The sequence below is a fragment of the Schistocerca americana genome, chromosome 6, assembly GCF_021461395.2.
Source record: "Schistocerca americana isolate TAMUIC-IGC-003095 chromosome 6, iqSchAmer2.1, whole genome shotgun sequence".
In the NCBI taxonomy this organism is placed as follows: domain Eukaryota; kingdom Metazoa; phylum Arthropoda; class Insecta; order Orthoptera; family Acrididae; genus Schistocerca; species Schistocerca americana.
In genome coordinates, this window is record NC_060124.1 from 330,698,621 (window position 1) to 330,721,002 (window position 22,382).

The following is a 22,382-nucleotide window of genomic DNA, read 5'->3' on the forward strand; positions in this document are numbered from 1 at the left end:
GGCTGGAATGCACTCTCTGAAATCCCGAATGAAGCTGGAATGAATTGCAAGGATTGATAGCTATTGTTCAACTTGTACAGGAACGACACTGGAGTTATAAGAGCTGAAGAACATGAAAGGAAAGCAGTACTCGTAGTTGAGAGGGAGTGAGACAGGGTTGCAGTCTATCCCCGATGTTATTGGTTAGAAATGCGCGAGCTTTGAAGGAAACCAAGGAGAAAATTGAAAAGGGAATTAAATTAATGAAGATGAAATAAAACCTTTGAGGTCTGCCGATTGCATTGTAAATCTGTCAAAAGGGGGAAAGAACTTAGAAGTGAAACTGAATGGAATGGACAGCGTCTTTAAAAGAGGTCATATGGTGACCAGGTAATGAAGTATACTGGTAGCAGAATTAAATCAGCCGACTCTGAGGGACATGGTCTATAAAGTTAGACACTAAAAATACGATATTAGATGAGTTTTATTATTTGAACAGTAAAATAATAGGTGATGGCAGAAGTAGAGAGGAGATGAAACGTGACGATGACCGAAGTAGATTGGATAAAAAATGCAGACTATCAATAGGAGGAAAAACTTTTCAGAAATGTTAGGAAGTGTTTGTATGGACTATAGCCTCGTGCAGAGGTAAAACCTGGACAATAACCAGTTCAAACAAGAATAGAATAGGAGCTTTTGAAATGTGGCGCAACTTTGAAGTATCCGCACACCTGTTAGTGGACTTTAATATGTGGTGTGTCCACTCTGCGCCTTTATAATGGCTTGAACCTTGCTGGTAACATCTTCAGTGAGGTGTCTGAATGTCTGTAGAGGAACTGAAACCAATTTTTTACTAAGACCCGAAATCAGAGTAGGTAGTGGTTATTTATGTTTTGTAGTGGAAACAACCATCTACAGTTTAGATGTACCCTAATAAATGAACGAAAACAGCACAGATTCTGTATTACTAGCAGTAAAATTAGTAGTTGGTTAATTCGTTAAGTGGTTTTACTGTGTTCTAGCATAGGCAGAAAGTGGTTGTAGTATTAGCGATTTCTTTAAGTACCAGGAATACATATTTAACATTTACAGCTTTGTAGGCTCCCTCGACCAGAGTCGAGAGCTTTCCGGGTATGGTACTGCACTGGGTATGGTACTACTTCATACTATAAACAACTATTACTGATGAAACCGAAGTTTCGGTCACAGTTATACTAATAGCTTTTTACAGCACCATAGCCAGAAAACTTTTATGTTAATTAATATACACTTTCATTATTATACACGAAAATACTGGATTGTAAGGCGTAACCAGGAGCAGACGGAGACTCAGATCACAATATAGTAGTGATGAAGAGTGGCTGAAGTTTAAGAGATTAGTCAGGAAGCATCAATACAAAAAGAAGTGGGATACGGAAGTACTAAGGAATGACGAGATACGGTTGAAGTTCTCTAAGGCTATAGATAGCAATAAGAAATAGCTCAGTAGGCAGTACATTTGAAGAGGAATGGATATCTCTGAAAAGAAGTTGGGAAGGAAAACATAGGCACAAAGAAGGTAACTGTGAAGAAACCGTGAGTAACAGAAGAAATACTTCAACTGATCGATGAAAGGAGGAAGTAAAAAAATGTTCCGGGAAACTCAGGAATACAGAAATACAGGTCGCTGAGGAATCAAAATGGGAAGCTAAGACGAAATGGCTGCTCGAAAAATGTGAAGACATCGAAAAGGAAATGACTGTCGGAAGAACAGACTCAGCATGCAAGAAAGTCAAAACAACCTTCAGAGACATTAAAAGCAGGGGCGATAACATTAATAGTGCAACGGGAATTCCACTGTTAAATGCAAAGGAGAGAGCGGATAGGTGGAAAGAATACATCGAAAGTCTCTATGAGGGGAAAGATTTGTTGATGTGATAGAAGAAGAAAAAGGAATCGATTTAGAAGACATATGGGATCCAGTATTAGAATGAGAATTTAAAAGAGCTTTGGTGAACTTAAGATCAAATAAGGCAGAAGGGATAGATAACATTCCATCAGAATTTCTAAAATGATTGGGGGAAGTGGCAACAAAACGACTATTCACGTTGGTGTGTAGAATATATGAGTCTGGCGACATACCATCTTTCGGAAAACCATCATCCACACAATTCCGAAGACGGAAGGAACTGACAAGTGCGAGAATTACCGCACAATCAGCTTAACGGGTCATGCATCCAAATTTCTTACAAGAACAATTTACAGAAGAATGGAAAAGCCAATTGAGGATGCGCTAGATGACGATCAGTTTGGCTTGAGGAAAGGTAAAGGCACCACAGAGGCGATTCTGACGTTACGTTTGGTAATGGAAGCAAGACTAAAGAAAAATCGACACGTACATAGGATTTGTCGACCTGAAAAAAGCGTTCGACAATGTAAAATGGTGCAAGATGTTTGAATTTCTGCGAAAAGTAGGGATAAGCTCTAGAGAGAGACGGGTCATATACAACACGTACAACAGCCAAGAGGGAACAATAAGTGTGAACGACCAAGAACGAAGTGCTGGTATTAAAAAGGGTGTAAGACAAGGATGTAGTCTTTCGCTCCTACTGTTCAATATGTACACCGAGGAAGCAAGGATGGAAATAAAAAAAAAGATTCAGGAGTGGAATTAAAATTCAAGGTGAAAGTATATCAATGATACGATTCGCTGATGGCATTGCTATCGTGAGTGAAAGTGAAGAGTAATTACATGATCTGCTGAACGGAATGAACAGTCTAATGAGTACTGAGTATGAATTGAGAGTAAATCGAAGAAGAAGGTAAAGAGAAGTATTAAAAATCAGCGAGAAACTTAACATCAGGATTGATGGTCACGAAGCAGATGAAGTTAAGGAATTCTGCTACCTAGGCAGCAAAATAACCAATGACGGACAGAGCAAGGAGGATATCAAAAGCAGACTAGCAATGGCAAAAAGGGCATTCCTCTAGAAGTCTACTAATATCGAATATCGGCCTTAATTTGAGGAAGAAACTTCTGAGGATGTACGTCTGGATTACAGCATTGTATGGTAGTGAAACATGGACTGTTAGCAAACCGGAACAGAAGAGAATCGAAGAACTTGAGATGTGGTGCTACAAACGAATGTTGAAAATTAGGTGGACTGATAAGGTAAGGAATGAAGAGTTTCGGCGCAGAATAGGAGAGTAAAGGAATATGTGGAAAACACTGGTAAGGAGAAGGGACAGGATGATAGGACATCTATTAAGACATGAGGGAATGACTTACATGGTACTAGAGGGAGCTGTAGAGGGCAAAAATTGTAGAGGAAGACAGAGATTGGAATAAATCCAGCAAATAATTAAGGACGTAGGTTGCAAGTGCTACTCTGAGATGAAGAGTTTGGCACAGGAGAGGAATTCGTGGCAGGCCGCATCAAACCAGTCAGAAGACTGATGGGAAAAAAAGAAAGAAGAAACACGAAAATGTGAACTGAAGAGGCTGTTTTAGCTTCTCGGGTAATAGGATGCAATTTTGAAGAATAAATAAATAAGTAGGTAGTGATACTATGAACTGGAGCAAAGTCGACGCTCCAACTCGTGTTCCATTGGGGTCAGGTCGGGAATGAGGACAGGGTAGTTCATTTCAGGAATTTATTGCCCACAACCCATCGCCTCGTGGATATTTCTTTATGAGAGCGTGCATTGCCATGTTGATACAAACAACCATCGCCTCTGAATTGTTCCTCTACTGTACGCAGTACACAGCACTACAAAATGTGTCCAGATTCTTGTGCGTCTAGCGTTTTGTTAAGCGTAATTAGGGAACCACGCTCTAATCTAGACTTCACTGTTGGCACTGCATATGCTGGCAAGTAACATTCTCCAGCCATTCACCAAACCCACACTCTTCCATTACATTGACACAGGATAAAGCGTGACTCATCATTCCAAATAACTCGTTTTCAGTCATCCACTCTCCAGTGGCATCGCTCTTGACACTACCTCGAGCGTCGCTTAATATAAAATACAGAAATGTATGGCTTGCGAGGAGTTGCTCGACCTCTGTAATTCACTCTATTTAACTCACTACGCACACTCATTGTGCTGGCTGGACTCCTGGTAGCACTTTGAAATTCACCAGTGATTTCTACCGCTAATTTCATGCGATTGTTTACAACAATTCTCCGCAATGCTGACGCTACCTGTCCTTCTGTAACTGGGGCTTTCTGGTCTGGGCCCGCATCTCGTGGTCGTGCGGTAGCGTTCTCGCTTCCCACGCCCGGGTTCCCGGGTTCGATTCCTTCGATTCCCGGCGGGGTCAGGGATTTTCTCTGCCTCGTGATGGCTGGGTGTTGTGCTGTCCTTAGGTTAGTTAGTTTTAAGTAGTTCTAAGTTCTAGGGGACTGATGACCATAGATGTTAAGTCCCATAGTGCTCAGAGCCATTTGAACCATTTTTTTTCTGGTCTGGACTTAGTTCTGGATGTTCTTCCGGATTCCCACTCACGAAGAGTCGACTTTGGGAGCTTTAGAAGGGTTAAAATGTCGCTGATGGATTTGCTAATTAGATGACATCCAAGGAATACTCCACGTTCCTGACCGACCCGTTCTCCTTTTACTCCTTCTCTACTGACGACAAAATACTACCCGTCTCTTTTTGCACTGACAGATCGGACTCCCGTGACATCTAGTAGTCAGTTCCGTATTACATACGGGTGTCCAGATTCTTTTGATTGTCTATATGAGTCGGCTGAGTAAATAATGAGGAGCTACTGAACTGAATCAGAAAGAAAAAAATATGGCATAACTTGACTGAAAGAAGGGATCTACTAACACAACACTCCCTGAGGCACAAACGCAGTTAGATAACAGAGGGAAGTATGAGAGACAAAAATTGTAGAGCAAGACGAAGCTTTAACTATAGTTGGCAGGTTGAAATGGGTATAAGCTGTAACAACAACAACATGTAGCATACATTGTGGTTGCTTAATGCAAATTACGCTCTAAGACAAAAGAACGACGCATCACAAAGGAATTATATGAATGAGATGGGAATCGGTAGATATGATGTAGATGTACAAGCAAAAATTACAATTTCAGAAAAATGCATGATTACTCTAGAGAAAGAGCTTCGCTAATTGAGCAAGGCGATAATACATTAATCCTAGACTGCCCCTTATGCAAACAGCTTTTGGGCTTGGCACTGATTGACAGAGTTGTTGATGTCCTCCTGAGGGATACTGTTCCAAGTTCTGTCCAATTGGTGCGTTAGATTTTTATAATCCTGAGACGGTTGTAGAGCCTTGCCTATGATGCTCCAGACGTTCTTAATTGGAGAGAGATCCGGCGACCTTGCTGGCCAAGGTAGGGTTCGGTAAGTGCGATGACAAGCAATAGAAACTCTCGCCTTGTGTGGGCGGGCATCATCTTGCTGAAATGTAAGTCCAGGATGGCTTGCCATGAAGGGCAACAAAACGAAGCGTAGAATATCGTCGACATACTGCTGTGCCGTAAGAGTGCCGCGAATCGCAGCCAAAGGAGTCCTCCTATGAAAGAAGTTGCACACCAATCCATCACTCCTAGTTGTCAGGCCATATCGTGGGCGATAGTCAATTTGGTCTCTCACTGTCTGTAGGGTCTAGAACACGTCTTCTACATCTACATCTACATCCATACTCCGCAAGCCACCTGACGGTGTGTGGCGGAGGGTTATTGGTGCTCAGTTGAAACCGTGTCTCATGACTGAAGACCATTCTACTTCAGTCTTGAGATTCAGGTCGAAGGCGTGGCTGGAGCCGCCCTGGAGAGTGGTGTCTTACCAACCTGACTGCCGCTCGCCATACGACCCAGTAACTAGAAGCGATATCTCTAGTAATCCCTCGAGTACAGTGGGACAGCATACAGGCATGAAATCGAAACCAACAGCTGTATTGTAATTCAAACGCCGTTTATAAACATGCTGCCAGATTCGACGCGAAAAACCGTCATGTTCAGATTTCAAGCATAATCTGTATCAATGTACGAAACACAATGACGAAGACCAATGGAGCCTAACCGTATTCCGTGACTTCCACTAACAAGATCACCAGTGGTCAGAGTGGTCAGACAACCATTGGTGGCCTTGTTACTGGAAGTTACGAAATCTAGTTGATTTCGGCCCCGCTGCACTCGACTTTGTTGGTTGAACATGGTGGCGTAACACGCTTAAAAAGTTGTACTGTTCCCATTTGAAGATTCATTTGATCTTCGTCATTGTGATTTGTACAGTGGTGGCAGGTTACGCTCGGGGCTTGAAGATGGCGCTTTTTCAGGTCGAAACTGGTGGCATGTGTTGAATAAACGACTTTTGTAATACAATACAGTTGTTGGTTCCAATTTTCATTATTCTTGTACCAGGAGTGACGGTGTGGGGTGCCATTTCTTTTCATAGCAGAATCCGTTTGGCTGTTATTCGCGGCACCCTTACAGCACAGCGACACTTCAATGATATTCTACGCCGTGTTTTGTTGCCCTTCATGGCAAGCCATCCTGGTTCAAATGGCTCTGAGCACTATGGGACTCAACTTCTGAGGTCATGAGTCCCCTAGAACTTAGAACTACTTAAACCTAACTAACCTAAAGACATCACACACATCCATGCCCGAGGCAGGATTCGAACCTGCGACCGTTGCGGTCTCGCGGCTCCAGACTGCAGCGCCTAGAACCGCACGGCCACTCCGGCCGGCCAAGCCATCCTGGACACACATTTCAGCAAGATAATGCCCATCCACACACGGCGAAAGTTTCTATTGCTTATCATCGTGCTTGCCAAACCCTACCTCTGTCAGCAATGTCTCCGGATCTCGCCCCAACTGAGAATGCTTGGAGCATTATGGACAAGGCCCTCCAACCAACTAGGGATCTCGGCGATCTAACGCGGCAGTTACAATTTGGCACGTTATCCCTCAGCAGGACATCCAACTACTCTGTCAACCAATGCCAAGCCGAATATCTGCTTGCATAAGGGCCAGAGGCTGGTCAACGCATTATTGACTTCCTCAGGTTGTGAAGCTCTTTCTCTTGAATAAATCATCCAGTTTTTCTGAAACTGTGATCATTTGTTTGTCTGCACATGTACATCACATATACTGATTACCGTGCCATTCGGAAAATTTTTTCGTGGTGTATCTTTTTTTTTATTTTAGATTGTCTTTTGTAATGTTTTTAACTTGTGAGAGGACGGATGAATAAAAATAAAGTGATTCGTTGACATTCCAGTTATGTGGTACATACACTACGGGCCATTAAAATTGCTACACCAAGAAGAAATCCAGATGATAAATGGGTATTCATTGGACAAATATATTGTACAAGAACTGACATGTGATTACATTTTCACCCAATTTGGGTGCATAGATCCTGAGAAATTAGTACCCAGAATAACCACCTCTGGTCGTAATAACGGCCTTGATTGAGTCAAACAGAGCTTGGATGGCGTGCACAGATACAGCTGCCCATGCAGCTTCAACACTATACTACAGCTCATCAAGAGTAGTGACTGGCGTATTGTGACGAGCCAGTTGCTCGGCCACCATTGACCAGACGTTTGCAATTGGTGAGAGATCTGGAGAATGTGCTGGCCAGGGCAGCAGTCGAACATTTTCTGTATCCAGAAAGCATACAACATGCGGTCGTGCATTATCCTGCTCAAATGTCGGGTTTCGCAGGGATCGAATGAAGGGTAGAGCCACGGGTCGTAACACATCTGAAATGTAACGTCCACTGTTCAAAGTGCCGTCAATGCGAACAAGAGGTGACCGAGACGTGTCACCAATGGCACGCCATACCATCACGCTGGGTGATACGCCAGTATGGCGATGACGAATACACGCTTCCAATGTGCGTTGACCGCGATGTCGCCCAACATGGATGCGACCGTCATGATGCTGTAAACAGATCCTGGATTCATCCGAAAAAATGATGTTTTGCCATTCGTGCATCCAGATTCGTCGTTGACTAACCATCACAGGTGCTCCTGTCTGTGATGCAGTGTCAAGGGTAACCGCAGCCATGGTCTCCGAGCTGATAGTCCATGCTGCTACAAACGTTGACGAACTGTTCGTGCAGATGGTTGTTGTCTGGCAAACGTCCCCATCTGTTGACTCAGTGATCGAGACGTGTCTGCACGATCCGTTACAGCCATGCGGATAAGATGCCTGTCATCTCGACTGCTAGTGTTACGAGGCCGTTGGGATCCAGCACGGCGTTCCGTATTACCCTACTGAACCCACCGATTCCATATGCTGCTAACAGCCAGTGGATCTCGACCAACGCGAGCAGCAATTTCGCGATACGATAAACCGCAATCGCGATAGACTACAATCCGATCTTTATCAAAGTCGGAAACGTGATGGTACGCATTTCTCCTCCTTACACGAGGCATCACAACAACGTTTCACCAGGCAACACCGGTCAACTGCTGTTTGTGTATAAGAAATCGGTTGGAAACTTTCATCACATCAGCACGTCGTAGGTGTCGCCACCGGCGCCAACCTTGTGTGAATGCTCTGAAAAGCTAATGATGTGCATATCACAGCGTCTTCTTCCTGTCGGTTAAATTTCTCGTCTGTAGCACGACATCTTCATGGTGTAGCAATATTAATGGCCAGTAGTGTATTTGAATTGTTTCCCCTGTCACATCAACTCCTGACGTTGTTTACAGGTGCACGCAGTCTGGAGGCAAGCAACTGACGCCAGTGATGGCTGCACATGGAAACCCAGTTGTGGGAGCGGGCTGCAGGCGTCATGGCGAGAGGTCGCCTGGGATAAGGAGACGGGAAGTCGGCGGGCGGCCACTCAAGTTGGCAGCCGTGGCTGCTCCCCCACCCCACCCCTTCTAACCGCGGAGCGGGCTGCTGCTCCGGGTCCCTGCTTCTGCGGCACCAGTGCTCTGCCGGCGGCGCGTCTGACGACCGCTGCTCATCCTTTTGGTGCTGGACTACACGCAGGTTAGTGGCGCCCTTCGCGCCTTCTGCTTACAATCTCGCAAATTTTCCGGTGCTCCACGTGCGCTCAGCGAAATCTACGGACACCGCCTTGTTGCATACCAAGCATTTTTTTTTATTCTGCAAGAATGCGTTCCTAAAAACCGGCCTCGAGTGCAGACTGCTCGCCAGTTACCCACGAATTTTTGCCCGCCACGAGCAGATACAACAACAAAGATATAAACATGTAATAATTAGATACTACAGAAATACCAAGTACGCTGATGCAAAGGAATATATTTACTGAACTTATCTCATCTGTTACATTACATTAGATGCTGAAAATGACCTGCTTGTGCTTCTCTGCACTTTAGCACGCGTCCTAGTATGTTAACATACACTTTGCGCAACTCTGCCGCATCAATTCTCAGGCTTTCATTACGAGTAATTTCCTTCCAGTCTTGTAAGTTATACGGTCATTTGTGTACACTTTTCCCTTTAGTCTTCTCCACAGATAACAGTCACAAGTGGTTAGGTCTGACGAACGGGGCAGCCACGGTCCTTTGCTGCCAGCCCTTTCTTCTGTGAATCTTTCATGAATTCTTGAGATTGACTCGCCTGAAGTGTGTCAGGTCGCCCCGTCCTGTTGAAAGACTGCGCACGTACTTTCATGGAGAGTCAACTGTGCGTTGTTTACTGTCATTTCAAAAAGTATGGGACCTACAATACGACTTGCCGACACGGCAAATCATACTCCGGTTTCTTCACCGTGAAGAGGTTCCTCAGTAATCCTATGGGGACTGCTAGTTCACCAGTATCTGGTGTTCTGGGGGGTTCACATATCCTGTAAGATGGAATCAGGCTTCATCACATACAATAGCAGCAGCGGATCCAACATTCTACTTTCAGCTGTTTGACATCGCAATGTACAGCAATTCACGCGTTTTGCATTATCATTTTCCTTTAGTTCTTGGAAATGTGGCATTTTGTAGGGCTCCATTATATATTCGGCAAAACAGGTTAACAAGACCCACGCGAAACGTCCACTTGTTACAATGATTTATCAGTCGAGTTCTTTGGACTCTGTATCATTCGTGCTCGAATATCCGCGATTACAGCAGGTGTACGAACGGACGGGGATAGATTATTTTTTGCGTTTACAACTGACCCTGTAGGACGCCACTTTGTCACAAAATCCTGTATACTGGTCTTAGCTGGTATGAACGCGCCAGGAAATTTCTTTGTAAAAATGCCCCGCGTACCGTTAAAAGAAGCGGTAGACACGAACGGCTCCACTAATTCGAATCCTTCTTGCAGAGGATACATCTCACTGAGACATTTACTTCACACGCCGTAACTAGGCCGCAACGGATTTCGTAGTGACAATAGAAACGTAATCGCAACAATTTCGAATCAAATCAATAAATGACAATCGGCGAGCGACAATGAGTAGTCCAGTACTCGGGGCCAGTTTTTCATCTGCGCCACCCTGTACAGCAACATCAGTTTCCGTCGTCCAGTATACGCCTATGCACGAAGGCTGTTACCGGCCTCCCATGTTTGAGACAGCAGTGACAACTTCAAGGAGACATACGTCACTTTACCCCCAAAGAAACTGTGCTCAGCTATGACAGCATCAACCACCGCATTGTTAAATAAATGCAGTCCTCACTTCCAATATGTTTTTGTTACTGAACAATGCATACAGAAACCCAAGGTCCATCCTCCGGCGCTGATTGCGATTAGATCCTAACGTCGATTTTTGACAGTTGTCTACCTTCTAGGAAAATATGGTTTCTATGTTGTTATAATCAATTGTGACTGATCTGGTGCAGTTCCCCATGCCAGTCTACCGTGTGCAAGTTTTATCATATCTCCGGTAACTAGCACAATCTACACCCATTTGAACCTGCTCACAGACACTTCTCTCCATGACTAAATTAACTATTTCTTGATGCCTCAGAATGTATCCTGTCAACTTGTCTCTTTTTTTAGTGAAATCGTTCCATAAAGCTCAGTTCTCTCCAATTCACTGCAATATTTCAGCATACAATACGTTAACTAACCATCTAATCTCGATCATTCTTCTGTTGCGCCACATCTCAACACTTCCTTCTCTTCGTGTCTGTAATGTTTATCAACAACATTTCTTTTCAATGGCTGGATATACTAAAAAAAATTTCTTTTGGGAAAGACTTTTAAAAAGTTAGTGGGGGGGGGGGAGCATTTCTTGTTATTACCAGTGTGCATTTTATATACTGGTACTCTTTCCTTCTTTCATCGTTAGCTGTCCCGCACAGCAAAAATCATACATTACTTTCAGCACCTCATTTCCTATTTTAACTCTCTCAGCATTAGCAGACTTAACTTGACTACATCCCATTACTTTTTTGTTGTTTTTATTGATATTCATCTTAAAATTTCTTCTCAAGACGCAAGTCATTCGTTCAACTAATTTCCCGTGTGCTTTCTCTCTCTGACAGAATCTTACCAGTCAACGACAAAAAAGTTCTGCTTGGTTTCCTCTGCTGCTTCATCGAATACAGATCGAATAACACGGAGGATAAATTGTAAAGCTGTTTTCCTCCATTGTAACTGCTTTCCTTCAATGTCCATCGGCTCTTATAATTGTCGTCCCTTTGCTGTCCAACGGCTCATAATTCCAGTGGGTGTATCCCCGTCAACAGTACCTAAACTAATATGCATTTATTACGTAAATGTCGAAGACGCTTTAACGATATGTAAATTTAGACGTAATCCCTCCAACCACTGTCTGTTCGGCTTTTCCATAAATGTGAGTAAATAAAGGACCAGCCTTTGCTGCTGATCTCGCAAATCACGTTAACGCACTGGCGTCGTAGGCGGCTATATTTTACTTGATTCCTAATGGCGGAAGGGATTTCAACCACGAGAAAGTAGCCGACATGGGGAAAACAAGTGTTAAATTCTCGAGGATTCTACGATACAAGCATTCAACACTCCACTTTACAGTCTTAATTATGGTCACGATACAATCAGATAACTAAGACAAATTACCATTACGTTCTTTAATAAAATATAGTGGAGATCGAGTAGGTTACATTTTGAACAGGAACGCACGTCTACAAGTGCGCCATTTCCTTGCTGAAGGGCTAAACATATAAAATAATGAGTTCCACTGTCCTCCGTCTGGTGGCTAAGACAGCTACAATAAACCTCTCTACCGATGCTAATTATTATGTTTTGAAAGAACTTTAGAATGTGATTACAATAACCAGTGCCATAAAGCGAAAAAGAATGCAGACCATCAGTGGCGGAAGACACATGGAATGTACAGTGTGATATATGAATGACGTTCGTGTTTTTGGTGGTCTGCATTACGCAGTAACTGGTTAATGATTATTCTAATTTTATTCCACGCCATCTTGCAGTACATACGTACTGCTTCCTGCGCCACTGAAGTGATGCTGTTTTGAAAATGAGTTTCCATACATATTGATATCCCGCTCGTTCTCAAAGTCCTGAAAGTGTCTAATAAGGCGTGATTTCTGACATTTTCTGGGCATTATTCATTGATGGTATATTTCCCAGGCCCTGCCGAATTGATGATGTTCTTTTCCTTCTTGAGCGCGCATACTTCGAATATTAACCTACTGCATTAGTGTAAAACAAAGCATAACACTATAGATAAAAAAGCACTCAGTCTTCAGGCCACAAGTGGCCCAACGGGCCATCCGACCGCCGAGTCATCCTCAGCTGAGGATGCGGATAGGAGGGGCGTGTGGTCAGCACACCGCTCTCCCAGTCGTTATGATGGTTTTCTGTGATCGGAGCCGCTACTATTCGGTCGAGTAGCTCCTCAATTGGCATCATGAGGCTGAGTGCAACCCGAAAAATGGCAACAGCTCATGGCGGCCCGGATGATCTCCCATCCAAGTGCCGGCCACCCCCGACAGCGCTAAACTTCGGTGATCTGACGGGAACCGGTGTATCCACCGCGGCAAGGCCGTTGCCCGCTATAGATAGACAGATGCTGAATGAAACGAGTTTGGCTGTTAAGAAGGCAAAGTGTTAAGCCTTCAATGATTACCATAGCAGTACCGTCAAATGGTTTTTCACAGAACCCAAAGAAGCTGTCGATGTATATAAATGCTGTTAGTGTCACCAAAGTTAGCGTTAGTCACTCGTGAGTTAAACAGAGGCAGCAAAGCAAAACAAAAAGAGGAATGTTAAACTCTCGTTTTCAAATGTTCCTTTACATAGGAAAACGCCTGAGTATCGTTGCAGTTTCATTCTCGTACCACTGAAAATATAACTGAAATAGAATGTTAGTAAATTTTGGAAATTTGTGGTAAATTCCTATGGGACCAAACTGCTGAGGTCATCGGTCCCTAGGCTTACACACTACTTAAACTAACTTACGCTAAGGGCAACACACACTCCCATGCCCGAGGGAGGTCTCGAACCTCTGACAGGCCGGCCGCAGTGACCGAGCGGTTCTAGGCGCTTCAGTCTGGAGCCACGCGGCTGCTACGGTCGCAGGTTCGAATCCTGCCTCGGGCATGGATGTGTGTGATGTCCTTAGGTTAGTTAGGTTTAAGTAGTTCTAAGTCTAGGGGACTGGTGAACTCAGATGTTAAGTCCCATAGTACTTAGAGCCATTTGAACCGTTTTTTGAACCTCCGACAGGGGGAGCCGCGCGTGGCAAGGCCCCCTAGACCGCGCAAACCGTGGCAAGGCCCCTAGACCGCGTGGCTACCCCGCGCGGATAGAATATTAGTGTCAGTCGTGTTGAGAAACAGCTGAAATCGTTAAAACTGAATTTTGCTTCAGGGCGATCTATATTGAATTCGCGGCTAAATTAGCCGCTCTAAAACTGTCATGTATCGTAGATACCGTGAACAAAAACGATGCACACTGGCCAGTAGTTGGAAGAAAGAACGGGTCACACTCGTCCACAAGAAGGGCGGTCGAAGTAATCCACAAAATTACTGTCCAGCACCCTTGACATCGATTTGTTGTGGCATCTTAGCACACATTCTGAACTCAAACATAATGAGGTATCTCTAACAAAATGACCTCCACCATGCCTAGCAACGAGGATTCCGAAAACATGGATCACGTGAAATCCAGCTTGCACTTTTCTCACTTGACATACTAAAAGCTTTGGATCAACGCAGTCAGGTAGATTCAATATTTCTCGATTTCCGAAAAGCATTTGACTCAGTACCACATCTGCGCTTATTATCAAAAGTACGATTGTATGGTATATCAAGCGAAATTTGCGATTAGACTGAGGATCTATTGGTAGAGAAGACGCAGCAAGTTATCTTGGATGGGAGTCACCATCAGATATAGAAAAAGCTTCAGGTGTGCCCCAGGGAAGTGTGCGGGGAACCTGGCTTTTAATGTTGTATATTAATGACCTTACAGACAATGTAATTAGTAACCTCAGACATTTCCCAGATAATGCAGTTATCTATAACGAAGTACTTTCTGAAATAACCTGCATAAATATTAATTAGATCTTGATAAGATTTCAAACTGGTGCAAAGACTGGCAACTTGCTTAAAATGTTCAGAAATGTAAAACAATATACTTCATAAAACGAAAAAAACAAAGTATCCTATGACTTTAGTATCAATGAATCACAGTTGGAATCCGGCTAGATAGGCAGGAAATTGCGATCATGTGTGCATAAGGTGTGCCTGCTTGTGCGGATCTGAGGGTATTTCCCTTTCTTTTCTGAAGAAAGCTTTTGCAGAAAGCGTAGTGCGTAACAGTCATTTCGTTGTCCCTGTCTGCAACTCAACGTGGCATCTTTATGGTGACCCTTTTCATAATTGTTAACAGTTCAATAAGTCATGGTTGCAAAATACTACACGAATGATTTACAGAAGAATGATAAAGCTGGTAGAAGCCGACCTCGTATAAGATGAATTTGGGTTCCGGAGAAATGTAGGAACATATGAGTTAGAACTGATCTTACGACTTATCTTAGAAAATAGGTGAAAGAAAGGCGAACCTACGTTTACAGCATTTGTAGACTTAGAGAAAGCTTTTGACAAATTTAGCGAGAGCAGGCACTGCAGGGAAAACAGCAAGCGTTGAAATTAAGTTTGCGGGACAGCCACAAGCCGCATTCAAATCTTTTTTATCGACCTGTTTCTGTCATTTTAACAATAGCATCCTCAGAAAATGTGGAATTTGCAGTTCAAAGAAATGATGTGATCAGAGAACTACCTAGAACTGTAAATTCTACACTTTCTGATAATGCTTTTGTTAAAATGAGCTGAACAGGCCAATAAAAACATTATGACTTGTGACAGACCAACAAGCTTTAATTAGCTTTTGACATTGTTGTCTGGGATACAGTTCTTGACATTCTGAAGGCAGTTGCTGTAAAATAAATGGAACGAAAGGCTGTATACAACTGATACAGAAACCAGACGTCAGTTACAGGAGTCAAAGGACATGAAAGGGAAGCGGTGGTTGATATGGTTGTGAGAAAGGTTTGTAGCATATCCCCGATGTTCCCCAAGCTGGGAAGGAAACCAAAGAAAAATTCGCAGAAGGGATTAAAGTACAAGGAGAATAAACAAAAACTTGTTGCCGATGACACTGTAATTCGGTCAGAGACAGCAAAGGACGTGGATGAGCAGATGTACGGAATGAACAGTGTCTTGAAAGGAGGACATAGCCGGCCGGAGTGGCCGAGCGGTTAAAGGTGCTACAGTCTGGAACCGCGCGACCGCTACGGTCGCAGGTTCGAATCCTGCCTCGGGCATGGATGTGTGTGATGTCCTTAGGTTAGTTAGGTTTAAGTAGTTCTAAGTTCTAGGGGACTTATGACCACAGCAGTTGAGTCCCATAGTGTTCAGAGCCATTTGAACCATTTTTTTTGGAGGACATAAGATGAACGTCAACAAAAATGCAAAACAAGGGTAATGGACTGCAGTCGAATTAAATCAGGCTAAGCTGATGGCACTAGATTAGCAAGTGAGGCGCTAAAAGTAGTAGATGAGTCTTGCTATTTGGACAGAAAAATAACTGGAGATGACCGAATAGGAGAGAAGATAAAATGCAGACTGGCTGTAACACGAAAAACATTACTTAAAATGATAAATTTGTTAACATTCAACAGATTTAAGTTATGGGAAGACTTTTCTAAATGTATTTGTCTGACTGTTAGCGTCGTATGGAACTAAAAAGTGGGCGGTGAGCAGTTCAGACAAGAAGAGAATAGAAGCTTTTGAAATGTGGTGCTACAGAAGAGTAATGAAGATTAGATGGCTGGATCCTGTAACTAATGAGGAACTACTGAGTAGAACTAGGGAGAAAAGAAATCTGTGCCATTACTTGACTAGAAGAAGGGATAGGATGATAGGATGTCCTGTGAGACATCGAAGAATCATCAATTTAATACTGCAGGGAAGTGTGGTCGGTAAAAATCGTAGATGGAGACCAACTGACGAATGCAGTAAGTAAGTTTAAATGGGTGTAGGTTGCAGTAGTTATTCGGATATGAAGAGGCTTGCACAGGATAGAGTAGCGTGGAGAGCTGCATCAAACTACTTTAAGGCCTGAAGACCACAACATCTGAGTCGTGGGGAGGGGAGTCGAAGGGGTCGGTAAAATGGTCGGTAAAAGTACGAGAGTGAAATGGTTGAAATGTGCAGTGTTCACTGAAATGAACTTGGAAAAAGTGGATGAAAAATCTTTCTGGTTGACTTCGATGTGAGTATCTGCTTCTCTGTAGTCGCCACATTCGAATAATTGACACTCATTCGCGATGTTATTATTACTTTTTAAAGTTTGGTTATTAATGACCGAGATTATCTTTTCCTTTATATCTGAAACTAATCTGCTGGCTTTTGTATAGTGCATGGTGGAGGATACTTAATATCATTCTCAATCGTGCTTTTTCCACACTTCTATTGTGTGAAGAAAGAAACAGTGGCCATTAGACCGTATGCGCTCCGATCTCTCTCATTAAACCCCTCTGCACATCAAGTCATATATAGGATTCAAGCAGTAAAATTGTTTTGTCGTCTATCTACAACATTAATTCTATGAATACATCCATATCTCTCCCGCACCCATATAATTTGTGGCAAGAACGTCCGCGTAGCCGCTAATTATTCCCGACAACACTAGTGACTGTAACAGCACTTCATCTTTCAGGCCAACTAGAGGAAGGGACGTTAGAGTTTAGCGTACCATCGACTCCCAAGTCATTATTGACAGAAAACAAGCTCGAAATGGGAATGGAGAAAAAATTCGAGGATGACCTTGTTTAATGTACCTCCGGGAATTCACCTGTAGTGTTTTAGGAGAACTAAGAAAAATCTGCATCAGGTTAGTCGAACAGGGATTTGAATCCCCACTTCCCAAAAATAAGAGTCCATTGTCTTAACCGCTATGTCACTTGACTCGATGTCGATCCCAAATACTGAAATGCTACCCCCTTCCAGTAACAAGGAATCGCTTGAGAGTCTTGTTTACAGCTTTCTTTGCGGACTAATTGGATGTTCGCAGAATTCTCCAAACAACTCCATATCTTCTTTTCGCCCACTCTACATTTGGACATGTTGTATTCGCTCCCTCCTCTTCAAACAGCTCTGCAATATTATCCCTAGATATTTAATAGGTGCGATACATTCCAGGGGTCTATCAGTGAAGTCTGGTGCTATAGGTGGTTTTAGTCCTGTGGACGAATATAATGTAGCATCTGCACGTATTTAAGGCGAGTCGTGATGCACATATAGCTGAAATGATGCCATGCAATTCTGGATTTACTTGCAGATATTTGAGTTATACTTGGTTGCACGCAGTTATTACATGGCAAATGAATAGTTTGAGATTACATTTCACTTCAGCTGTTAAACAGCTCTTCTTTCCTAGGAAAGGACAGTTAAGAGTAACGTTCACGCAGCTACGCTAACTTAACATTTCTCCATCATACCTTCATCTTTTCACTTTTTTTATTTATTGCTTGTTCAGCCCATTTCTTTTCTTGTGTTCTTCTAGTTGTCTGCTGGGAAACGTGCCCACTTCTTAACTTCGTCTCCATAGTTTGTCCAACATTTGATTTCCTGCTTATTTGTGGCAATCACTTAAAGATGTTTCCGTTTTTACCTAAGACTGTTAAATCTTCATTCTAACTTTTATAGTACAGTTTTTCTCTCCAGCTTGTTAGAATTCATTCCGTAAATTTGCATACGAACCATTAAACAGTTCCCGTAATTTCATCTGTTTTTTTTTTCTTTTTTTGTTTGTGATCTTCCGTTTTACATCTTAACTGAACTACGTATTTCTGCTATTTTATGTTGACTAACATCCTCCCTACGATCTTTCTTTCTGATTTCATTGTTTGATTTCCTTTTGTCTATTCTAAACTAGCGTTTATGGACGATTGCTGCCCTGGAATGCTGATTTCTGTATTTCTAGAGAACTATTTTTGTTATAAACTTGTTTTGTTCAGTCGTTCTTTGGAAATATTGCTTTAATGGATACTTTTATTCTTCATTGTTCGAGAAATGTTGCGACAAACTACGAAGAGTTGCAAAGGGTGTCTTGAGGAACAAATCGAGGATAGGAAACCGTGCCCAGAAACGTCATGCAACTACGCTACAGAGCGTCGAAGTTAAGGCGATGGCGCCTGCCGCTAGGCAACCCCTTCGGCAGCAAACGTGACTTTGTACGCTGACGGACAGTAGGCGGAAAGTTTCGCAATTTCGTTTGTTATTCAGTGACTGCGACTGATGGCCAAAATCGCCAGTGGAAAAGATGGAGTTAGCTGCTGTGTAGAACAGTGATACTCTGTTGCTTCCGTGAATGACGGTTTCGGACACGGGTTTCCGTCTGCAGTTAGTTTTTCTCTTGTGTACCGCAAAACATTGGAGATTTTTTAGGGTTCCAGGAGAATAATAAAACTGCGGATGTAAATCCGTGTCGAAACAGTCATCCACCGAGGCAACAGAGCATCTCTTTTATAGGAGACAAGGCGTCCCTACACAGCTGCTAACTCCATCTTCTCCCCTGGCTATGGTGACAATCAGTCGCGATCACTGAATATCAAGCAGCATTCCGAGACGTTCCGCCTACAGTCCTTCATCGTACAATCTCACGTTTGCTGCCGAAAGGATGGCCTAGTAGCACGAGCTGGCGCCTATAACTTCGACGCTCTCTAGCGTCGTTGGATGACGTTTCCGGGCACGGTTTCCTATCCTCGATTTGTTCCTCAAGACACCTTCTATAACCTCTCGAAGTTTGTTGTAACATTTCTTGGGTACCCTGTATATACTAATAGCAATTCGGTTACTGTTAAGCTACCGTGAGGCACTACGAACGTCACCTTTTTTTTCTAATGAGTACACTTGGTGTTTTTGAGCCACTAAGAATACTTCGAAGCAATCACACACGTGAGAGGAAACCCTTTTGTACTTTAGCGATCACACTTGTATCCATCTTATTTACCATGTTTAGCACTCTGTGACTGACTACCACAATATGTACATCTAAAGACGCTTGTAACGGCAAACATTTTGAGTTCAATGAGGATTTTCTATCAGCTGTAGATTGTTATTTTGTGGTCGTGCCAGAAATAGATAACGAATCTACACACTGGTAAATATTTGTAAGACTTGCAATGGCGCCTAAGAATACACGTCCATGCTTCTGTATTTACGTAGGACTGAATTCGCTTATCTGTAACTAACATTAATACTCTTCTCAGTAAACTAAATCAATAGCTGCACTGACTTTCATCTAGGGCGAAACAAGATGGGAACTTTAATTGCGGATTCCGAACTATCGTCCTCTCATGTGCAAGTGCTGCGCAGCGCATAATTCAGAGAATGTTGTACGATCTCAGTAAGGTTATTATATATCAAGCGCATGAGATATGCCGAGCAGTACAAGTTTAAGGCGACAGTAGGAAGAAAACGTAAAGGTCATTCGTCACTTACATAGCTACTTCAGCACTTTTCTGTCCCTGGAACACCGGGACTCCCCGGTTTTGTTACTTACAAGATGAGTACTTCTCTGCCCCGGAAACAGTGGGATTCCCCCATTTCATTACGCAGACGATGGTTGCTTGCAGTTATTTATACACAAATTTCGCAACCGCACACAAAGTGGGCGTTGCGGGTTATCAGTAATATTTCCCCTGCCGCGCCACTGTTCAATTGCAACATTTTTCGGTCGCCGAATGTAGGGTATTCCCGATCGTTCGAATTCAGAGTGATGTACTCGCGAGAAATTTTCAGCTCTGAAAATAAACCAATGAGGTCGGTGTTTATCTGGTGTTACGCAGAGCCACTGACCGTTGAAAGACACTCTCTTCGTTATCATAGTCGCTAATTTTAGTGCGCGCTTGTGTAAACAGCTACGTAACACTAATGAAATTACTGCTACATTCGTCGAAAAACTTATCACTGGTAAAGAAATACTTACGAAAATCTATTAGAAAATGGGAGAGACTCGGGAATGATGGCTTTTATTGTTATATAGAAACACAAGTTCAGCACTTTCAAGCAAATTACACAGCATCCGAAATCAGTTTCGATGCTCTCGTACGAGGGCGTGCGGGAAAGTAATGCCTCCGAATATTTTATGTGAAAACTTTTCAAGCTTTGTAAGTAAAACAAACGTTATTAACATTCTACACCTTTATTCTTAATGTGCACATATTCTCAATGCTCTGCCGCTATCGGGCTCCGAATTGTAGCGTGTAACATGGCAGTGTACAACGTAACTATGCCGGTCCGTGAGAAACAGCGTGCTGTAATCGAATTTCGAATTTGAAGAGTTCATAGACACATGGAGCACCCTCTCTTCAGCATGACAATGCCAAACCACACACGATCGCTGCGACATCTGCAACAATCCGACGCCTTGGGTTCACTGTCATCGCCCCATCCGATTTTCATCTGTTCCCAAAGCTTGAAGAACGCCTTCGAGGACATCACTTTGATAGTGCTGAAGCTGTGCACACAGAGGTGAGGTTGTGCCTTCGTCAACGAAGTCAGAAACATTCTACAGCAAAGGTACCAACAGAAAAATGAGTTCATCAGCAGGGTGACTAGCTTGAGAAATAAATATGTAGACATGAAGAACAAAGAAGTAGAATATTAATAAACTTTGTTTTATTTAAGAAACTATAAGAGTTTTCACATAAAAAATTCTGAGGCATTTGTTCTCAGCAGGGCATCGTAGTTTCTCCAAAGGACCTCCGTACTGAGAGTGAATATTAAAACCTGTAAACGATAGAGGAAGAGAAAAAAAATTTAAGAAGAACTGGTTGCTACTTGCACGCTGAATGTATGACTCGGTATGTTAGACGTATTCGTGAGACTTCCTATCACAGATTATACAGCGAAGAAATTTAAATGTAAATTTTTGAGTCACAGCCCAAAATAAAATGCTGGCTGTATCTTTTCAAAGCGTAACATATATAGTTTGAGGCTCAGCAACTTGGTGAATGCTTGTGATTGCTGCAAGATACTTGTGTTATTCAGATGAGGGGGGAAAAAAAAGATCACGTCTATGTAAGTTTAATAATGCGTAGGATTAGCCACCCTAAATGAATGCGGTTTGGTCATGTAAGATGAAGTAGCATTGTTTCTGATCAGTTTCTTTTCTCGTCGCATTAACGACAGGATGTAGCAACACACCGATAAGCCAAAACGCTATGACCACGGCACGTGACGCTGCAATGGAAGTACACAGCGTATTTGACAGTTAAAGGTACAAACGAAAGGAGCGAACAGAGGAAGCTGAAACAAGCAAACAGTCCTAGTAAACATAGGTCCGGAAACCAGTAGTATCCCCCCATGAGATGTATACGACTCAGTACATGAACACTTTATAACAGAGTGAAATAATAATTAAATCAAGACCCTAAGCCGTCGACAGGCGTTGATATACATCAACGGGGATAGTTGAAACTGTGTACCCCGACCGGGACTTGAACCCAGGATCTCCTGCTTACATGGCAGACGCTCTGTCCACCTGAGCCACCGAGGGCACAGAGGATAGTGCGACTGCAGGAATTTTATTCCTTGCACGCTCCCCGTGAGACCCACATTCCCAACTTTATGTCCACACACTACATTCGTAGTGCCCCTGCCCATTACACTCGTTACTCGCGGCAGACAATCTTACCGAGTCCCGTAATAGTTCGGGCAATGCGTGTGCATCCAGCAGAGAAGAAGGTCAATGGCCGGTTAGCCCTAACTATATATGGAGAAGGTATCTGTTCTTTCGGACTTCTTGGAATGAAATGACAATTATATCAAGACCCTGCAGTGCACTATCCTCTGTGCCCTCGGTGGCTCAGATTGACATAGCGCCTGCCATGTAAGCAGGAGATCCCGGGTTCGAGTCCCGGTCGGGGCACACAGTTTCAACTGTCCCCGTTGATGTATATCAACGCCTGTCGACAGCTTATGGTCTTGATTTAATTATCATTTCATTC

At 43.1% G+C, this 22,382-nt stretch overlaps 1 non-coding gene across 1 annotated transcript; it reads right to left on the bottom strand.

Annotated features, from left to right (window-relative positions):
* Window positions 1–21,857: 21,857 nt before the first annotated feature.
* Trnat-ugu lies at window positions 21,858–21,932 on the bottom strand. The gene has a single exon. It is a non-coding gene; the product is annotated as a tRNA-Thr (tRNA).
* Between the last annotated feature and the right edge of the window lie 450 nt (window positions 21,933–22,382).